At 38.7% G+C, this 17,035-nt stretch overlaps 1 pseudogene; it reads left to right on the forward strand.

Annotated features, from left to right (window-relative positions):
- The first annotated feature begins 15,954 nt into the window (after positions 1 to 15,954).
- Positions 15,955 to 16,780, forward strand: LOC138158419 (peptidyl-prolyl cis-trans isomerase A pseudogene; annotated as a pseudogene).
- The last annotated feature ends 255 nt before the right edge of the window (positions 16,781 to 17,035 follow it).

The following is a 17,035-nucleotide window of genomic DNA, read 5'->3' on the forward strand; positions in this document are numbered from 1 at the left end:
TAGGTGGCACAGTGAATAGAGTACTGGCCCTGGAGTCAGGAGGACCTGAGTTCAAATGCGTCCTCAGACACTTAACACACACACACAAAAAAAACCTAGACATGTGACCTTGGGCAAGTCACTTAACCCCGATTGCCCTCCAAAAAAAAGTTATAAAAAAAAGAAAGGCAAAAACCTTCCCTTCTCTTCCTGGGGTGAGGAACCTGTGGCTTGGAGGTCATGTGTGACTATCTAGGTCCTCAAGTGCAGCCCTTTGACTGAATCCATATTCACAGAGCAAATCCTTTTACTAAGGCTTAAGCACATACATTCCAGTGAAAGAAGCACCACGTAAAGATCTATATATACTCTGAGAAAGAAAGGCATTAGCAGCTAGCCTCTGATTTTCTCTCTTGGATCTTCAGCTTATCTTTTTTCCATCTCCTGATCTTCTCATAAACACATTCCTTAGAAAGTATCTTTCCTTGGTCCTTTCACCTTATTTAGCTACTGATCCATCTCTCTTTTACTTTATCACTAAATTTCTTCTTGGGGTAAAAAGTAAAAGTCCAAACTATTTGTACCCAATGGCTTCACTTCCTCACAACCCACTCCCTTTTCAGACTCTTGCCAGTGAACTTTTCACATCCATCAACCTACTGAAATGACTCCCTTGAAGGTCACTAATTACCTCAACTGTCACATCCATTGACAATTTTTCCATCTTCATTTACTTTGACCTCTCTGCAGCTTTCTACAATGTAAAACAGTCCTTACAGTTGGGTCAATTTTTTTCATCCTTTGTTGTAGAAATACTGTATTCTCCTGGCATTTCTCAAAGCTCTATAAAGTGCCTTCTACCTACTTTGAACAATTTTCATGCTTTTCCCAATCATGCAATGTGGGTCTTCTTTAAGAATCGTCAGGGAGAGGATTCTGGGAAGATGGTAGAGTATGTCAGAAAATTCCAAGCTCTCAAGATTTTCCCCCACAAAAGAGTTAAAATATCACCTTAGGGAGAACAAAGTGTGGGTGGAAATAAATAAGAATAGGGGCATAACCTGTGGCCCTTCTGGGACGGTTTGAGAAGATTAGAAGAAAAATCCCAGGAGAAAGTTTGGTCCCTGTGAAGAATACACACCTTCAGGCTAGGTTCCGTTTTAATCACAAGCAACAAGTTCTGGGGTTAGTTGGTTTGAGATGATGCTTTGGCCCCAGTTACCAGAACTTTTATCCCCTGGATAGTGAGGGGAGTTGGGCATTTGAGCCCAGGAAGATTGAAGGAACCTCTGTTGATAAGGAATGCCAGACCCAGCCATGCTACAAAGAGTAGTGGGGGCTAAAATGAACCAGCACAGACCCAGTTAGTGTAGAAACAGTGAGACAGAAAGCCCCTGACTGTGGGCACTTACAGGAGGTTGGAGATTTGGCTTGGATTCCAGGCTAGAGGGGAGAACTGAAGATCTGGGGCAAGAGACACCATTTCCAACACCCTAGGACTAGAAGTGATTACAAAAATTAACCTTTTACCACAAAAAATACATAGGCAAAGAAAGAATTCAACCATAGAAAGCTATTATGGGAATAGAGATGTCTGGGGTTCATCTTCAGAGAAGGATATTTAAGTAAAGAAACTCCCAAAGAGTAACATAAAATACTAACCTGCCCAAAAAGAATTCATAGAAAATCTTTTTAAAAGACTTTAAAAATAAAATGACAGAGATGGAGTAAAAACTAAAAAAAAAAAAAAGAATAATCCAAGAAAAACAAGAAGGATATAAAAGGAAAGTAAACCAATTGGAAAAGGAGATCCAGAATCTTAAGGAAGAAAATGACACCTTGAAAATTAGAACTGTGCAAAGGGAAGCCAATGAAATTATAAGACATTAAGAAATGATTAAACAAAATATATAATAATGAAAAAATAGATGAGAAAATGAAACATCTTACAAGAAAAACAATAGATTTGGAGAATAGATCAAGAAGAGAAAATATAAAAATAATTGAACTAAATGAAAGTTGTGATCACAAAAAGAATCTTGATATAATAATACAATAAATAATTAAAGAAAAATTGTCCTGAAGCATTAGAATAAGGGGGAAAAGTAGAAATAGAAAAAAATCCATTGATTACCACTTAAAAGAGATCCTCTGAGGAAAACTCATAGGAACATTATAGTCCAATTCTGAAACCCCCAGCTCAAGAAAAAAAAGTATTAAAAGCATCAAGATTAAAACAACTTAAATACAAAGGTGTCACAATTAGAATTACAGAAGACCTAGCAGCAGAGACATTAAAGGACCACAGGTCCCACAATATATCAAACAGCAAAAGAACTGAGGCTCTGGCCAAAAATATCATACCCTACAAAGTTAACTATTATCTTAAATGGAAAAAAAATGGACATTTAATAAACTCTCAGACTTTCAAGACTTTGTTAAAAAAAATCCTGAACTTAATAGAAGACCCAACATACAAGAACCTAGAGAAATATAAGGCACATAACAAAGACTGATTATGAGGGATCCATGAGGAAAGACTATTTACTTTTTATATGTGTAAAATGTATGTCTAAGATTCTTTTCAATAATTGTGTAGCTCATAAGAAAGATTGGGGTAAACTTGAGTATGATATGAATTTAATAAGTAAAACCATTTAGGAACAACTTAAAAGAGTAATTGTTTTATACAAATGAGTCCCAAGAGGAAGAACTGATACAGAGGAATTAGATCGGGGAAGAGGGCTGGTAGTTCTGGTAACCTACTTTCATAGGGAATGGGTTTAAGAGAGAATAATACATATATATTTATTTTTTTAATGTTTTATTAACTTCTGATTTACATCATTCATTTCTGCGAGATTTTGTGTTACAAATTTTCTCCCCATTTTTCCCCTACCCACCGCCCCAAAATAGCAGTCCCACAGGATATCCCCTCCTCCAATCTGCTCTCTCCCATATTTTCTCCCATACCCCTTTCAACTTTTCCAGTGGATCTCTATGCCTCAGTGCTGTATATCTTATTTCCCAATTACATGTAAGATGGTATTAATAATAGTATATATATATATATATATATGTATATATACACACACATATATATATACACACACGCATATATACATATATATTTGAATATTTGATTTTAAAACTTTCAATTCCAGATTCATTCCCTTCCTTCCTTGTCACCCACCCTTACTGGGAAGATAAGCAGTTCAGTATAGGTTGTACATGTGTGGTTAATGCAAAACAATAACATAGTAGATATATTATAAAAGACTGACTATATTTCCCTTCCTCCTATCCCACCTCCCACTTGTTCTATTCTCTACTTTGATCCTTTTCAAAAGTGGGTGCTTCCAACTTCTCTCCCCCCCCCCGCCTGCCCTCCCTTCCATCATACACCCTCTCATCCCCTTCCCCCCCTATTCTCCTGGAGGGTGAGATCCCCTATTTAGTGTGTATTTCACTCCCTCCTCAAGCCAGATTCAATGAGAATAAGGTTATCCCATTCCCTTTTGCCTTCCTATTCTTCCCTTCCATTGTAACCATTTTCCTTTGCCTGTTCTGTATGAGATAGTTTACCCCAATCTGTCTCTCCCCATCTCTTCTCATTATATTCCTCTCACCTCTTAATTTCACCTTTTAAGTATCATCCCTTCCTGTTAAATTGGTCCTGTGTCCTCTATGTATACCTGTAAACATATATACACACATTTACATATGTATTAATATGCCCATATACCCTAATATATATATATTTCTAATCCCTTCAACTACTGAGAAAAGTTTCATAAGTTACAATTATTGTTTTTCCATGTAGGAATGTTAATAGTTCAACTTTGATAAGTTCGTTATGATTTCTTTTCCCTGTTTACCTTCTCATGCTTCTCTTGCTTCTTGTATCTGAATGTCAAATTTTCTATTCAACTCTGTTTTTTTTCAGCAAGAATGCTTGAAAGTCCTCTATTCCACTGAATGACCATATTTTACCCTGAAACATGATACTAAGTTTTGCTGGGTAGGTGACTCTTGGTTTTAATCCCAGCTCCCTTGACCTCCAGAATATCACATTCCAAGCCCTTCAATCCCTCAGTGTAGAAGCTGCCAGATCCTGAGTTATCCTGATTGTGTTTCCACAATATTCAAATTGTTTCTTCCTGGCTGCTTGTAATATTCTCTCCTTAATCTGGGAATTCCAGAACCTGGCTATAATATTCCTAGGAGTTTTCTTTTTGGGATCTTTTTCAGGAGGTGATTGGTGGATTCTTTCAACCTCTATTTTGCCCTCTGGTACTAAAACACCAGGGCAGTTTTCTTTGAGAACTTCCTGGAGGATGCTTTCTAGGTTCTTACTTTGGTCATGGTTTCAGGTAGTCCAATAATTTTCAAATTATCTTTCCTAGATCTATTTTCCAGGTCAGTGGTTTGTCCCATGAGATATTTCACATTGCCTTCTATTCTTTCATTTGTTTGGATCTGTTTAACAGCATCTTGATTTCTCATAAAGTCATTAGCTTCCATTTGCTCCAGTCTAATTCTGAAGCAATGATTCTCCTCATTGAGCTTTTGAGATTCTTTTTCCATCTGGCAAATTCGACTTTTTTAAGGCATTCTTCTCCTCATTGCCTTTTTGGGCCTCCTTTGTCATTTGAGTCAGTCTGTTTTTTAAGGTATCATTTTTCCTCAGTCAGGCTGTTGACTCTCATTTCATAATTTTCTTGCATTGTTCTCATTTCTCTTCCCAATTTTTCTTCCACTTCTCTTATCTGCTTCTTAAGGTCTTCTATGGCCTCTAACCAGCTCGCATTTTCCTTTGAAGCTTTTGTTGCAGGAGTTCTGACTTCACTGATTTCCTCCTGTTCCATGCCTTGCTCCTTCTTGTTCCCAAAATAGGAGTGTAATGTTGGAATCTTCTGTCTGCTTTGTTTCCTTTGCCTCCTCATTTTGCCACTCAATTACTTGACTTTTGGGCTTTTTGCCACAGTAGGACTCTGCCACGAGACAGGGGAGCTTTCGTCCCAAATGCTGGGGTTTTCTCAGCTGCTGGAGGTATTAGATGGGTGCCCTCTCCGAGGTCTCCACATGTTCTGGCAAGCTGGACACACAACCCAGGACTTCCACCCTAGATTGCAATCCAGATCCAAGCAGGTTAAAGCAAGAGAGATTACCCCTCAGACTGGTGCTTGGTCCCCCTACACTCTGCAGGCCAGGAGCTGAAGCTGCCACATGGCACTGGCTGGCTGTGCTGGCGTCTCAGCAGCTTCTCGCCCGGGGGGAAAAGCCATGCACTACCACTTATTGGTCCCTAAGTCCAGACTGCACTGACCTCTCACTTTGTCCTTTGCATCTATATGTTGATAAATCTGGAAATGGCCACAGCTGCTGCTGATCTGGAGTCCCTCTGGCTGAGGCTGGTCAGGCCCGCCCTGGGGCTAAAGCCTCAGCGTGGTGCTGGGCTTGGCTCCCAGAGCCCTGTGCTGGATTCTTGCTGGCCTGCCGGGCCGTCCTCAGCGGGAGGTTAGCTTCTCTGTGTCATTTTGTGGGTTCTGCAGCTCCAAAGTTTGTTTAGAGTCCCCTTTTTACATGGATTGGGGAAGGTGGAAGCCAGAGCTGCGGGTAGGTCATGCTTCTACTCTGCCATCTTAGCTCCACCCCCAATACATATATATTTAGAAGAGTATAAAAGTCTTCTAAATTCAGAAGAAATAAAATAGTAGGGGCATAGGGAGGGGGGAGAAGACAAGATCTTTAGAGGGGAGGGTGAGAAAATAGGTAAATAGTGGTATAGAAAGGTGTTTTGATTTATCGGAATGAGAGGATAGGTGAGAGATCCTTGGAGGGGGGTAGTCAAGTCAGAGAGGGGAAAGTTAGTGGGTAACAGTAAAGTACAGGAGGCAGGAGAGTTACAAAACAAGAGATATACACACACATAAAAAACAAAGATCAGGAGTAGAATAGGTTAGGGAAATTATATGTCCATATATTTATGTATATATGTATGTATGTATAGCTGTAGAGAATATCTAAACTTTATTGTGGCCTTTGGGGAGGGGGCTGTTGGATGGAGAAGAAAAAAAGAACAAAGTAAAAGAGTGCACAGTAGAGAACAAAGGAAAACTCACAAGGAAGCAAAGAAAAGATAATATTTATCATATAGACTTTCCTGAAATAAAAATTTACTCTTGCATATTTTGAATCCTCTCTTAGGTTCTGCTATGCACACAGCATGCCTTTCTTTCTTCCTAGCTTTGTATTTAAGTTTATGATATGTTTTTGTTTCTTTTCTCTCTTCTGTATTTGTGTTCTGGCGCAAGCCTAAAATAAAATTTTGAAAAAAAAAAAAGAGTCTGTCCAACTCTCTTATCTTTTTTTCTCTACATTATTTTCCCTGGAAATCTCATTTATTCTCTAGGATTGAACTGTCATCTCTATATAATCAAATCTAGATTTCCAGTCTTGAGCACAACCCTCAGCTCCAGACCCAACTGTGTCCAGTACAGATTTGTTCAGCTGTCAACTCAAATTCCACATGTGCAAAATTGAGTTTATCTTTCCTCATGAACACATTCCTTCTTAAGATTTCACTCTCTCTATATGGGCCCCATCATTCATTCATTCTTCAATAGTTACAACCTTGGGTTTATCTTGGATTCTCTAACTTCTCTTATCCAATCAGTTATGAAGACCTGTTAGTTTCACTTGCTCTAATATCTCTCTTCTCTCTTTTCACATTGTCATTATGGCAAGATAGGCTCTCATTGATATCTGCCTGGACTATTGCTAACCACTTCAATCTTTTACAGGTTCTGTTGTCATATATCTCTTTTTCCACCTTCTAATCTAGTTTTCATATATCTGTCCCGATTGTTTCTCCCTCTCCCTTTGGCACAGACCTTGTCTTATGCAGATATCTATAGTAGCTTACTATTCAAGTTCATTACTTGATATACAGTGCTCTCTATAATGTTACTCTACCTTTATTTATTTTTATTTGTTTGCCTTTTAGAGGGCAGTCGGGGTTAAGTAACTTGCCCAAGGTTACATGGCTAGTTTTTTTGGGGGGTCCTTCTGACTCTGGGGCTGGCACGTTACTCACTGCACCACCTAGCCTCCCTGTTACTCTACCTTTATAATCTTATTTCATATTACTCCTTTCCATATACTGTGTGTTCTAGTAACAACAGCACTAAGCGATACTTATTAGTTATTATTATATCCTAAGGCATTTCAGAGTATCCTAGAAGACAGCTATAATCACTCAAGAATGTTTATCCTACCCATCCACACAGCAAAGACCAAATGGATGAAGGCTATCTATTTCCCAAATTTCAACATATATCTGAATGGATATCCTATAGAGCTAATCCACAGCATCTTTATCTAGGACAAGCAATACAGATGGTTGATGAGCTGATCACAGAGTTGAAAAGGAAGAGCAGAGCAACCTCGATTGCTTTGAGGAAATTGTAAAGGACTTTTTGTTGAACACTGCCTTCCCAAAACAACAAAGGCTCATCTTTTTCATACAAACGTTTTATGTTTATGTTGGTGTGTGGAAGTAAGATCCACAATAGCACTACTTCTGTAGATCTAAAGATCACACCAGGAACAATAGAAAAGTGAAAGGTTGGTATAAGCACCATACAGCCAATGAGAATCTCTGAAAAAGAGAAATAAAGGATATCATCAATTATATGACCAAAAGAGAAATGGGCTGGTTGCATGGTAAGGGAGAGGGATGGAAGTAAACAAAGCTCCTTTGGGATCCACATGTAGTGAGAAAGACTTGCTGCACTTTGGGTGGATTCCTTGTGGTGAATTTTGGAGAGGGCAGGAATCAAAATAGCACATAAACAGACACGCATAGGCTGCCAACTGCACCATTGAAGAGAACCCCTCAAATCATTGAGATCAAAGTTCCACTTCAGTATATGAATGATATTAATGCACTTCTTCAAGGTTTCCAAAATGCTTTATATGTATTATCTCATCTGATCTTTATAAGAAATCTGTGAATGCTATTATCTTGGCTTTACAAATGAGGAAAGTAAGACCCAGAGATGTTAAGTGATTTGCCCAGAACTTCACAGCTAATAAATATGAATCAGGATTTGAACTCAGGTCTTCCTGACCCTAAGTGCAGAGATTTATTGATATTCCTAGGGTAACAGAGTATATTTATAATAGATCAGATAGAAACATAGGGTAATGGATTTAAAGCTACAAAACACCTTGGAGATCATCTAGTCCATCCCCTTTATTTTGTAAATGAGGAAACTGAAATCCTAGATGTCATGTAACTTGTTCAAGGTGTCTCAGGTGGCAAGTGTCAGAAACAGGATTTTAATTAAAATCTTCTGACTCCAAATCCAGCATTCTTTTCCCCCCATGGTCCTATACTAAATCTAGATTTTTACCATCATACCATGCTGCCTCTCAGTATTCCCCTGATCCTTTTTATGGTGATATTTACTTGATCATCATCCTTAAGAGATGCTGAATGAAACTTTAATTCACAAAATGAGGACAATCTGTGTTTTTGCTTAAAATTTTCCATGTCAAGGACAAGCACTTGGCAGAATGTATTGGGCACACTATTTGCTTTGGCTGCCGAATTAACCATACTCATTGACCGGCTGCCAACATCACTTAAACCATTGCCAAACAGTCCTTTCACTTTGTGGTTCTATCTGATGTCATTTCCAGATGATTTCTTTCCCTTCATCACCCTCTTTGACTCTTGCTAATTTCACATTTCCATTTACTGTTTCATTGCCTATGCAGTCAGAATTAGATTATTATCTTCATCATCATTATTTTATGAATGTAATCAATTAGGTACATCCTCTGCCTGTTGAACTCATCATCAAAATTTGAGGAACAGAGAAGACTGAAAATGGGAAAGGATAGGAATGCATTTGAATCTCTTTCCCCTCAGAACTTCTATCACCTTTGTTATCTTTTCCTTTGATAAGTATCATCTCTTTGCTAGGCCAGCAGGAATTTCCTCCTATGTGCTGCCAATTAAATTGCCAGTAAATTTAACCTGGAAAGCTTAACACTTCCAGGGGCTAACTGTATTTTTATACAGGATCTCAAAGACCTAGAAGTTTTAAAGACCAAGAGGAAAAAGAAAAGATCTAATGATGAAGTGATTAGCAATGGAATTAGTTAAAGACCCTAGATTGTCCCCACATCAAATCATACTCCATTTTCAGATCTACTGGAAAAGAGAAAGAAAATAAAGATATTGAAATGAAGCTTAAATTATAATATTGTAAGAGCCATCGTAAGAGGGAGGTAGACCAGGATCTGTAATCTTCAATCACTGATTGAGACAAATATTCCTATGATTTTGCTCTCTCCAAAACCCATATCTTTTTGCTTCTATTTCCTTTAGCTTTTCAGGGATTCTAGAGTTTTAGAATCATCACAGGTTGCACTGAAACAAAGAAAATATGGGTTAATCTTGTGGTGAGATCAAGAGTGACAGATTGTATCCATGCAATTTTAAGGAAAATAGCAGAAGTAAGTCTGAGCACATTCTTGGAGGAACCTCGTAGGGGATTGAGATAAATGATTATTTCTCTCTCATACTAATAGCCAATTACTAAAATTCAGGACACCCAAGGGTTTTTTGTTTTGTTTTGTTTTGTTTTCCCATGTCCTGTTTCCTTGTTCAATCTCTCAAGCTTCCATCTAATCTTCACCTGCATGCACACCTATATCTATATCAGCCCTCTCTTTCTCTTGAACCCACGTTACGAATCCCTGGTTAAGAATGTCACTATAAGTCAAGTTAGGAAGAGACAGAAAGGGAACGATGAATGTGTCTTGACATTTTATACCACTGAAACTCAGTCTATGGATTTGTTAGGAATTACCTAATCCTGATGTTTTATATGGGGAGAAAGTAAAGGCAGAGATAAATTATGTTACAGATGAAATAGTACAAATGAATTATTTTTTAAAAGATGTATTTGCTTCTAGGTAAGTTATTTAGCTAAATCTGTACTGTAACTATCTTAAAGGGGAAAAATATTTTGGAAATAGAGTCACAGGGTGACTCTCTATGAAGTCGTCAATGGGGAAATGAAGGTTATATGTAGTCTGAGTTGCTATAAAATATCTACATAGAGGAAAATTTTTTTGGTGACTCTTAGAAAAAGTACATTATAATGAAAGGAAATTAAAAATTGATCATCTATTAAAGCCATTAGCTACATAGTAAGATGTGGGAAAATATTAAAATAACAAGAAAGTAATGCATTAGATTTCATTAAAAGTTATAGATTTGAGTTCACCTTAAATTCAATAATAGAAAATGTCTTTAGCTTCTTAAAATTTAATTTAGTATCTTGTGAAAGAAATAATTAAAATATATTATGTGAAATCAACAACTTTCATTTTCCTCTAAGACTAAAATTAGGTTCATCTGAAAGCACCAAGAAAATGTTGGAAGGTCCCCTCTTCCAAGTGCTCCTGAGAAGAATTTTAAAAAGTGCTTCCTTTAATAACTTTAAATTTTGTTGTTGAATTGTTTTTCAGTTATGTCTAATTTTTAGTGACCCCTTTTGGGGCTTTCTTGGCAAAGATACTGAAGTAGTTTGCTATTTCCTTCTCTAGATCTTCTTACAGTTGAGGAAACTAAGGCAGAGTTAAATGACTTACCCAGGGTCACACAACTAGTAAGTGTCTGAGGCTGGATTTGAACTCATGAAGAGTCTGTATGACTTCAGACTCAGTGCTCTATGCACTATGGTGCTACCTAGCTGCCCCAATAACTTTGGATACATTTGTGACTTAAATTAAGGCAACCATATTTAATCAGTGGTCCTGACCACCTGAGCTGGGGTGTGGCCTCTGGAGTAGAGGAGGACTGTGCTGTCACATAGTTTCTGAAGAAGTGGACAGTCCTGAGGAAAGAGAGAATACCATTTCTGGGAGCAGTAAGCTTCCCCTTAACTAAGTAGGAGTTGGGGTTGGGAGTTGCTGTGTGAAATGAATCCCCATGGTGCTGTCATAACATTCAAAAGTTTCTGCCCTGAGACAAAGGCCCAGTGGCTTTTCCCTAGTTACAGCTCTGCTTCTAAGTGTCTACCTGTTCCAGTAGTCTTTCAGATAACCAATATTATTGAATGACTATAAGATGCAAGGTACTTTGGGGGATATGAAGAAATATAAGATGAATCTCCTACCCTTAAGGAATTTATAATCTAATTATGAAGACAATACATGAACATGAAAATACAACAATATGATGGGTCTTTGCCAGTGGGGAAATGAAGGACATAAGTAGTCTGTGTTGCTATGAAATATCTACCTAGAAAAGAATTTTTAATGACTCATAAAAAAGTACATTATAATGAAGGAAAATTAAAAATTGATCAACTTTTCAAGCCATGAGCTGCATAGTAAGATGTGGGGAAATATTAAAATAAATAACAAAAAAGTAGTGGGTTTGATTTCATTAAAAGTTATAGCTTTATTAAGTTCACCCTAGATTCAATAGCAGATGTCTTTAGCTCCTTAAAATTTAATTTGGTATCTTATGAAAGAAATAATTAAAATATATAATTATTATATTATAGGAGTTCAGGGTCAGAAATCATCTTTGTGATTGTATTTGGTGAAGGAAAACTTCACTGAAGAGGTAGGATTTGAGGGTGGCCTTGACAGATGTGGAGAAGGGGAAGAGAAAAGAAGAGGAATGAGAAAAGCCTGAAGATAGTAAAGAACCTAAACTCTTATATATGGTATCCTATATGTTCTCTGGTCGAGGGACAGTGGCCCATTTTATTGACTCCTCCCAGAAACATTGACATAATCCCTCAGGGAGGGTACCTAGGAATCCTTGGCCCTCAGGCTCTTGATCTGGGTCTCTTAGCTAATCTTCATATGAAACAATGTGATATAATGAAGGGGGCTGTGTGGAGTGATAGACTGGCACTCAAGAGGCCTGGGTTCAAGTCCTTGTGCTGCCACTGACTCTCTGTGGGACCACAATTTTCTCATGTGGAAAACAATAATTAGTTGAAATTTATGGTCTCCAAATGCCTTCTGACTCTATGACTACTCCAATGGCAACCCAATTAAGCTATGCACCAACACGATGAAACAAACCAGATGAACGATGTCCATTGATTGCCATTTTTAATTGACCTTATTGATACTTGTTTAAACTGAAGCATATCTCCTTATCTCTAAATGTTTAAAAAGGCTCTTTGCCCTGCATGCCCTGGGAGTATATTCCTTACATGGTGGGGTCTCTATTCTGAGAGAAACTTGAGAAGGCAGTCTCTTCAGTCAGCTAAAAAATTTATCAGACATGAAAACTTGGAGCTGAGTTGCAAGCCTTTAGCACTATGAGGAAAGGCCTCAGGGATTATCTGGTTCAAGGTACTCTTTTTACAGATGGGGAAGATGAAGGCCAGAGGTCAAACTGATCAAGTATGAGTCCCAGTATTTGGTTCCAAGTCTTCTAGATTCAAGATTGTGGCCATTAAAATGGAGAGAAAGTTGGAAAGAATCAATCAACCTGGATTTATTGAGGACCTGGTACGTACAGGATGCTGGGCTAGGCTCTGTCAGGGAGGTCAAAGCATGAACCTCAAACTTTAAAATGAATGTCCTGCTTGGGGAGAAGAGACTCACTTTCCATGAATTAAAGATAAGTAATAATCCAATTCAACTTAATTCAACAAACAATGATTAAATTAAAATGATCAGAGGAAGGGACCTGAGTTCAAGTCCTGCTGTTGACTCTGACTTTGTGACCCCTGGGCAAGGCATTTAAACTTTTAGTTCCCTGAACAACCATGTGATATTATAATAGGTTGTAGAGTAGGGGGCAGGTGATCTGTATGGAACTCCTTACACAGGAGAACTCTTTATATGGATAAAATCACAAATACTAGATATAGATATATAGATATGCACACATATAAGTATAGATTAGATAGAGATAGATAAAGATGGATGGATGGATAGATAGATAGATAGATAGATAGATAGATAGATAGATAGATAGATAGATAGATAGATAGATGGATGGATAGATACTAGGCATTGGACTAGATGCTTGGATACAAATGCACAAAAGAAACAGTCCCTGTCCTCAAGGAACTTCAAATTTACTAGGCAGGAAAAAAAAACAAACAGAGATAGAGACAGGGATAGAGACAGAGACACACAGAGAGAAACAGAGACACAGAGAAAGACAGACAGACAGAAAGAGACAGAGAGGGACAGAGAGAGAGAGATCTTTTAAGTATCTTAAGTGCTTAATATGAGGAGCCAGGTATTATGCTAGGTCCTGGGGCAACACATAGAAGCCAAAAGTTTCTCCCCTCAAGGAGTTGACATTCTAATGGATAAAGGAGAGTTGGAAAATGAAGCTGGGGGAGAAGGAGAAAGTTTATTTTTTTAGGGTCAAACCAGTGGGAGAGAAGGATGAGAAATCCAGAGAGACAAAGGGAGAAAAAAATAAAGCCTGGCTGGGTCCCATCCTGAAATAGCAGTCTAAGTAAAGTCACTGATAAGGAGAGTAGAGACTCAGAATTCAGATTTCTTGTCAGGGGAGGAAGAAGAAAGGTTGACTAGGAGGAAGAGAAGTCAAGAAAACCAATTCATAAATAAGTGATTATAAAATAAAAACATAGAAGAATGGGGATGTAGATATTAACAAGTGGATAAATCAGTAAATAGCTCTTTGAGGAAGTGGCAGTGAAGCTGAGCTTTAAAGGAAACTAGAGATCCCAAGAGAGATGAAGAGGGTGAGCATTCCAGGCATGGAAGACAGTCTTTGTACAAAGAGATGAGTGAGAGAAGGTAATGTGGGAGAAGCATACTAAGCATGTCATTTAGAGGAGAGACATCACAATATGCTGTGATGGTCAGAAAGGTTTCTTGGAGTACTTTACCTGGGATTCAAACAAAAATTTGGAGGAGGAATGGGAATACAGAGAAGAGGGAGGAGGGCATACCAGGCAAGGAAGATAGCATGGGGAAAGGTGTGCAGCTAGAGGTGTGTAGGTAAAATGAAGTGTGGACCACATGACCTTTAAGGTCCCTCCTAGTCCTAGAATTTATGTGGTGGTGAAAGATGTGAAGGGACTAGTTTAGCTGAAATGGAAATTTTCTGCAGGAATCATGGAAATTGAGGCAGTGGATGCTTTTCTTGGGACTCACACACAAGTAAGAGAGAAAAGTCCACTGGAATCATCAGGAGAAGCGACAGGTTTTATAATCCCAAGTATTAAGGATGCCCTTCCACCAGGCCCTTCCAGCTCCAGTCTCTTGGGTCCTGGTGCCCACTTCATCCCAACCCCGCTGTCCCCTGAAATACCCTGCCTTCCTTTTCTAATTCCACAGCTATTATAAAATAACCAAAAAGCTGCCATTGTGTCACTCAGTAAACCCAGAGGACTTAATTGAACAGAACTTTTTAATAAGAATTCCCAGGTACCCAGCTGCCTGCGTGCTTAATTCTTTGCCTTTCAGAAGCACATCTCTCTTTATGAGAGAGAACAGGATTAAAGAACCATAGTTTATCCCCCACATATTCAATCTGTTCATTTCATAGACAGCTCACCATGAGACTTTAATAATAGGAGAGGGAGATTTATTAGGTCTGCAAGCCTTCAGTGGCAGTACTTAGGTTTAATTTCTTAGCAGTCAGCTTCTCAAAATGAAGAAAAAGAATTATGACTTAAGGAATAAGTATTTATACACATATACCTTGATTCTTTTTCCTCTACATTCTGGGTATTGGCAGGATATTGCGGAAGTCCCCAAACCCCTAAGGGCTCTTAATAAACAAAGGTCAATATCTTGAATTCTGAATATTAGGAGTATGCTCATATCCACTCAGAATTTTCAATCCATATATATATATATATATATATATTTTAAATTATTTTCCATCTTCTGTTTTGATTGTATTTGAACTTGACTGAGGATGCTAAATTCTGGCTTCTCAGAAAAAGTTCCACCTTCTTAATGTTGGGGATCTTTTCAAAACTCTCCGAGCCTGAAATGAATCTCTATTTGTTCTGCTGAGGTCAGATGTGACTGAAGCAGGACTTCAGATTGCTTTTCCTTATTCCTTCCATACTGCAGTGAACACGATGAGCTTTGGGGCCTGGCAGTAACAGACATTAATCTTCTTTTTACTCTGCTGGGAGACAATGACAGACTAGGGATGGCAGAAGAATGAAGAAGGTGGAAGCCTATGAGATTACTAAGGCTGCAATGGGGAGTACTTTTTGGAGCTTTTCAGAATTTTTAACAGGGCTGAGAGTGGGGGGGGGGGGAGAGGGGTGTGTGTCATATTTCAATGGATGGGACTAAGTGGAAACACATTTTAAGCCTAAAGACTAAAATAAATACCATGATAGACCAGATATTTCTCAGAGAATATCCCAGATGATTCACTAACACTCAGAATCCCCCAATGAGCCATCCATAGGCTTCCCAAGTGGCAGATAGTTCAGTTAACTCTATTTTTTTTTTAGGTAAAGAAATTGAACCTTTGTGAAGCTATGATCTCTTTAGCATCACATATTTCCTTGTCTAAAATAAAATGATCATGGCTCAGTCACTAGGCCCATTTATTTTCTTATCATTGGATAACAATTTTAGAGCTGGAAGAAAATTTAGATGCAATCTAGTTTAAACAGCATTTCGTGGATGAAGAAAGTAAAACTCAATGAGATTAAATGACTTGCCCAGGCTCAGTCTCACAGTTGCTAAGTGTCAGAGTTGGGGTTTGAACCCAGGTATTCCTACCTGTAAGTCAAGCCCTCTCTCTATCCATTATGTTAAATGACACTCCTTTTGTTTCATTGATGTACTTTATCTGGTCCTTTGCAGATATAGCTCCCCCCCACACACACCCTTTATGCTCCCCACCTTGTCCAATGAGCTTTTGATCCATAAAAAATAAAATAGTCGGCTTTGCAGATGCCGCCACCCGGAGTCCTTGTCTTGGTTCCGTCCACCGGATGCCAATCCCCACCGCCTCTTCTTCTGCCGTTGCCCCCAGCCCTGGTGTCTGCGGTTATGGCCAACCCCAACGTGTACTTCGACATTGCCATCGATAACGAGCCCCTGGGCCGGATTGCTTTCGAGCTCTTTGCAGACAAGGTTCCAAAGACAGCATAAAACTTCTGTGCTCTGAGCACTGGAGAGAAGGGATTTGGTTTCAAGGGATCCTGCTTCCACAGAATCATTCCTGGGTTCATGTGCCAGGGTGGTGACTTCACAGGCCATAATGGCACTGGTGGCAAGTCTATCTATGGGGAGAAATTTGCTGATGAGAACTTCATCCTGAAGCATACTGGTCCTGGCGTCTTGTCCATGGCAAATGCTGGACCTGACACAAATAGTTCCCACTTTTTCATCTGTACTGCTAACACTGGTTGGTTGGATGGCAAGCATGTTGTCTTTGGCCAAGTGAAAGAAGGCATGAACATTATGGAAGCCATGGAGCATTTTGGTTGTTGGGATGGCAAGACCAGCAAGAAGATCACTATCGCTGACTGTGGACAGCTCTCATAAGTTTTGTTTGTTTGTTTGTTTTGTTTTTTGTCTTAACCATCAAACCATTCCTCTGTAGCTGGAGAGAGCACCCCCATATCCCATCTGCTCTTATACCCTGTAATCCTTGTGCTCTCACTTGCTGCAATTCTCTTTGGATTTCACTTCCTTTTTCCTTCCACAAGTCTGGCTAGACAACAGAGTTAAGTTTATGATTATGAAATAAAAACCAAACTACATTCACAAAAAAGAAATAAAATAGTCTTGCAAAATCAACACAGCTAACACAACTGACATGTTTGTAATATCCTATACCAATTAAGTACCTCCTCACCATCTCTCCATTGAGAGGGAAGAGGTACATTTACTTATCTCTTATAGCTACAAGAGGCAGCATAGAATAGTAGATAGTTTCCCTCAAAGTCAGGAATACCTGGACTCATATCTCACCTCTAACATACGCTGGCTTTCTAACTGAGATCAAATCGCTTAACCTCTCAGGGCTGTAGGCAGC

The sequence above is a fragment of the Petaurus breviceps genome, unplaced genomic scaffold, assembly GCF_028583685.1.
Source record: "Petaurus breviceps papuanus isolate PSGF00001 unplaced genomic scaffold, PetGlider_PUasm1.0 174, whole genome shotgun sequence".
Taxonomy (NCBI): Eukaryota; Metazoa; Chordata; class Mammalia; order Diprotodontia; family Petauridae; genus Petaurus; species Petaurus breviceps.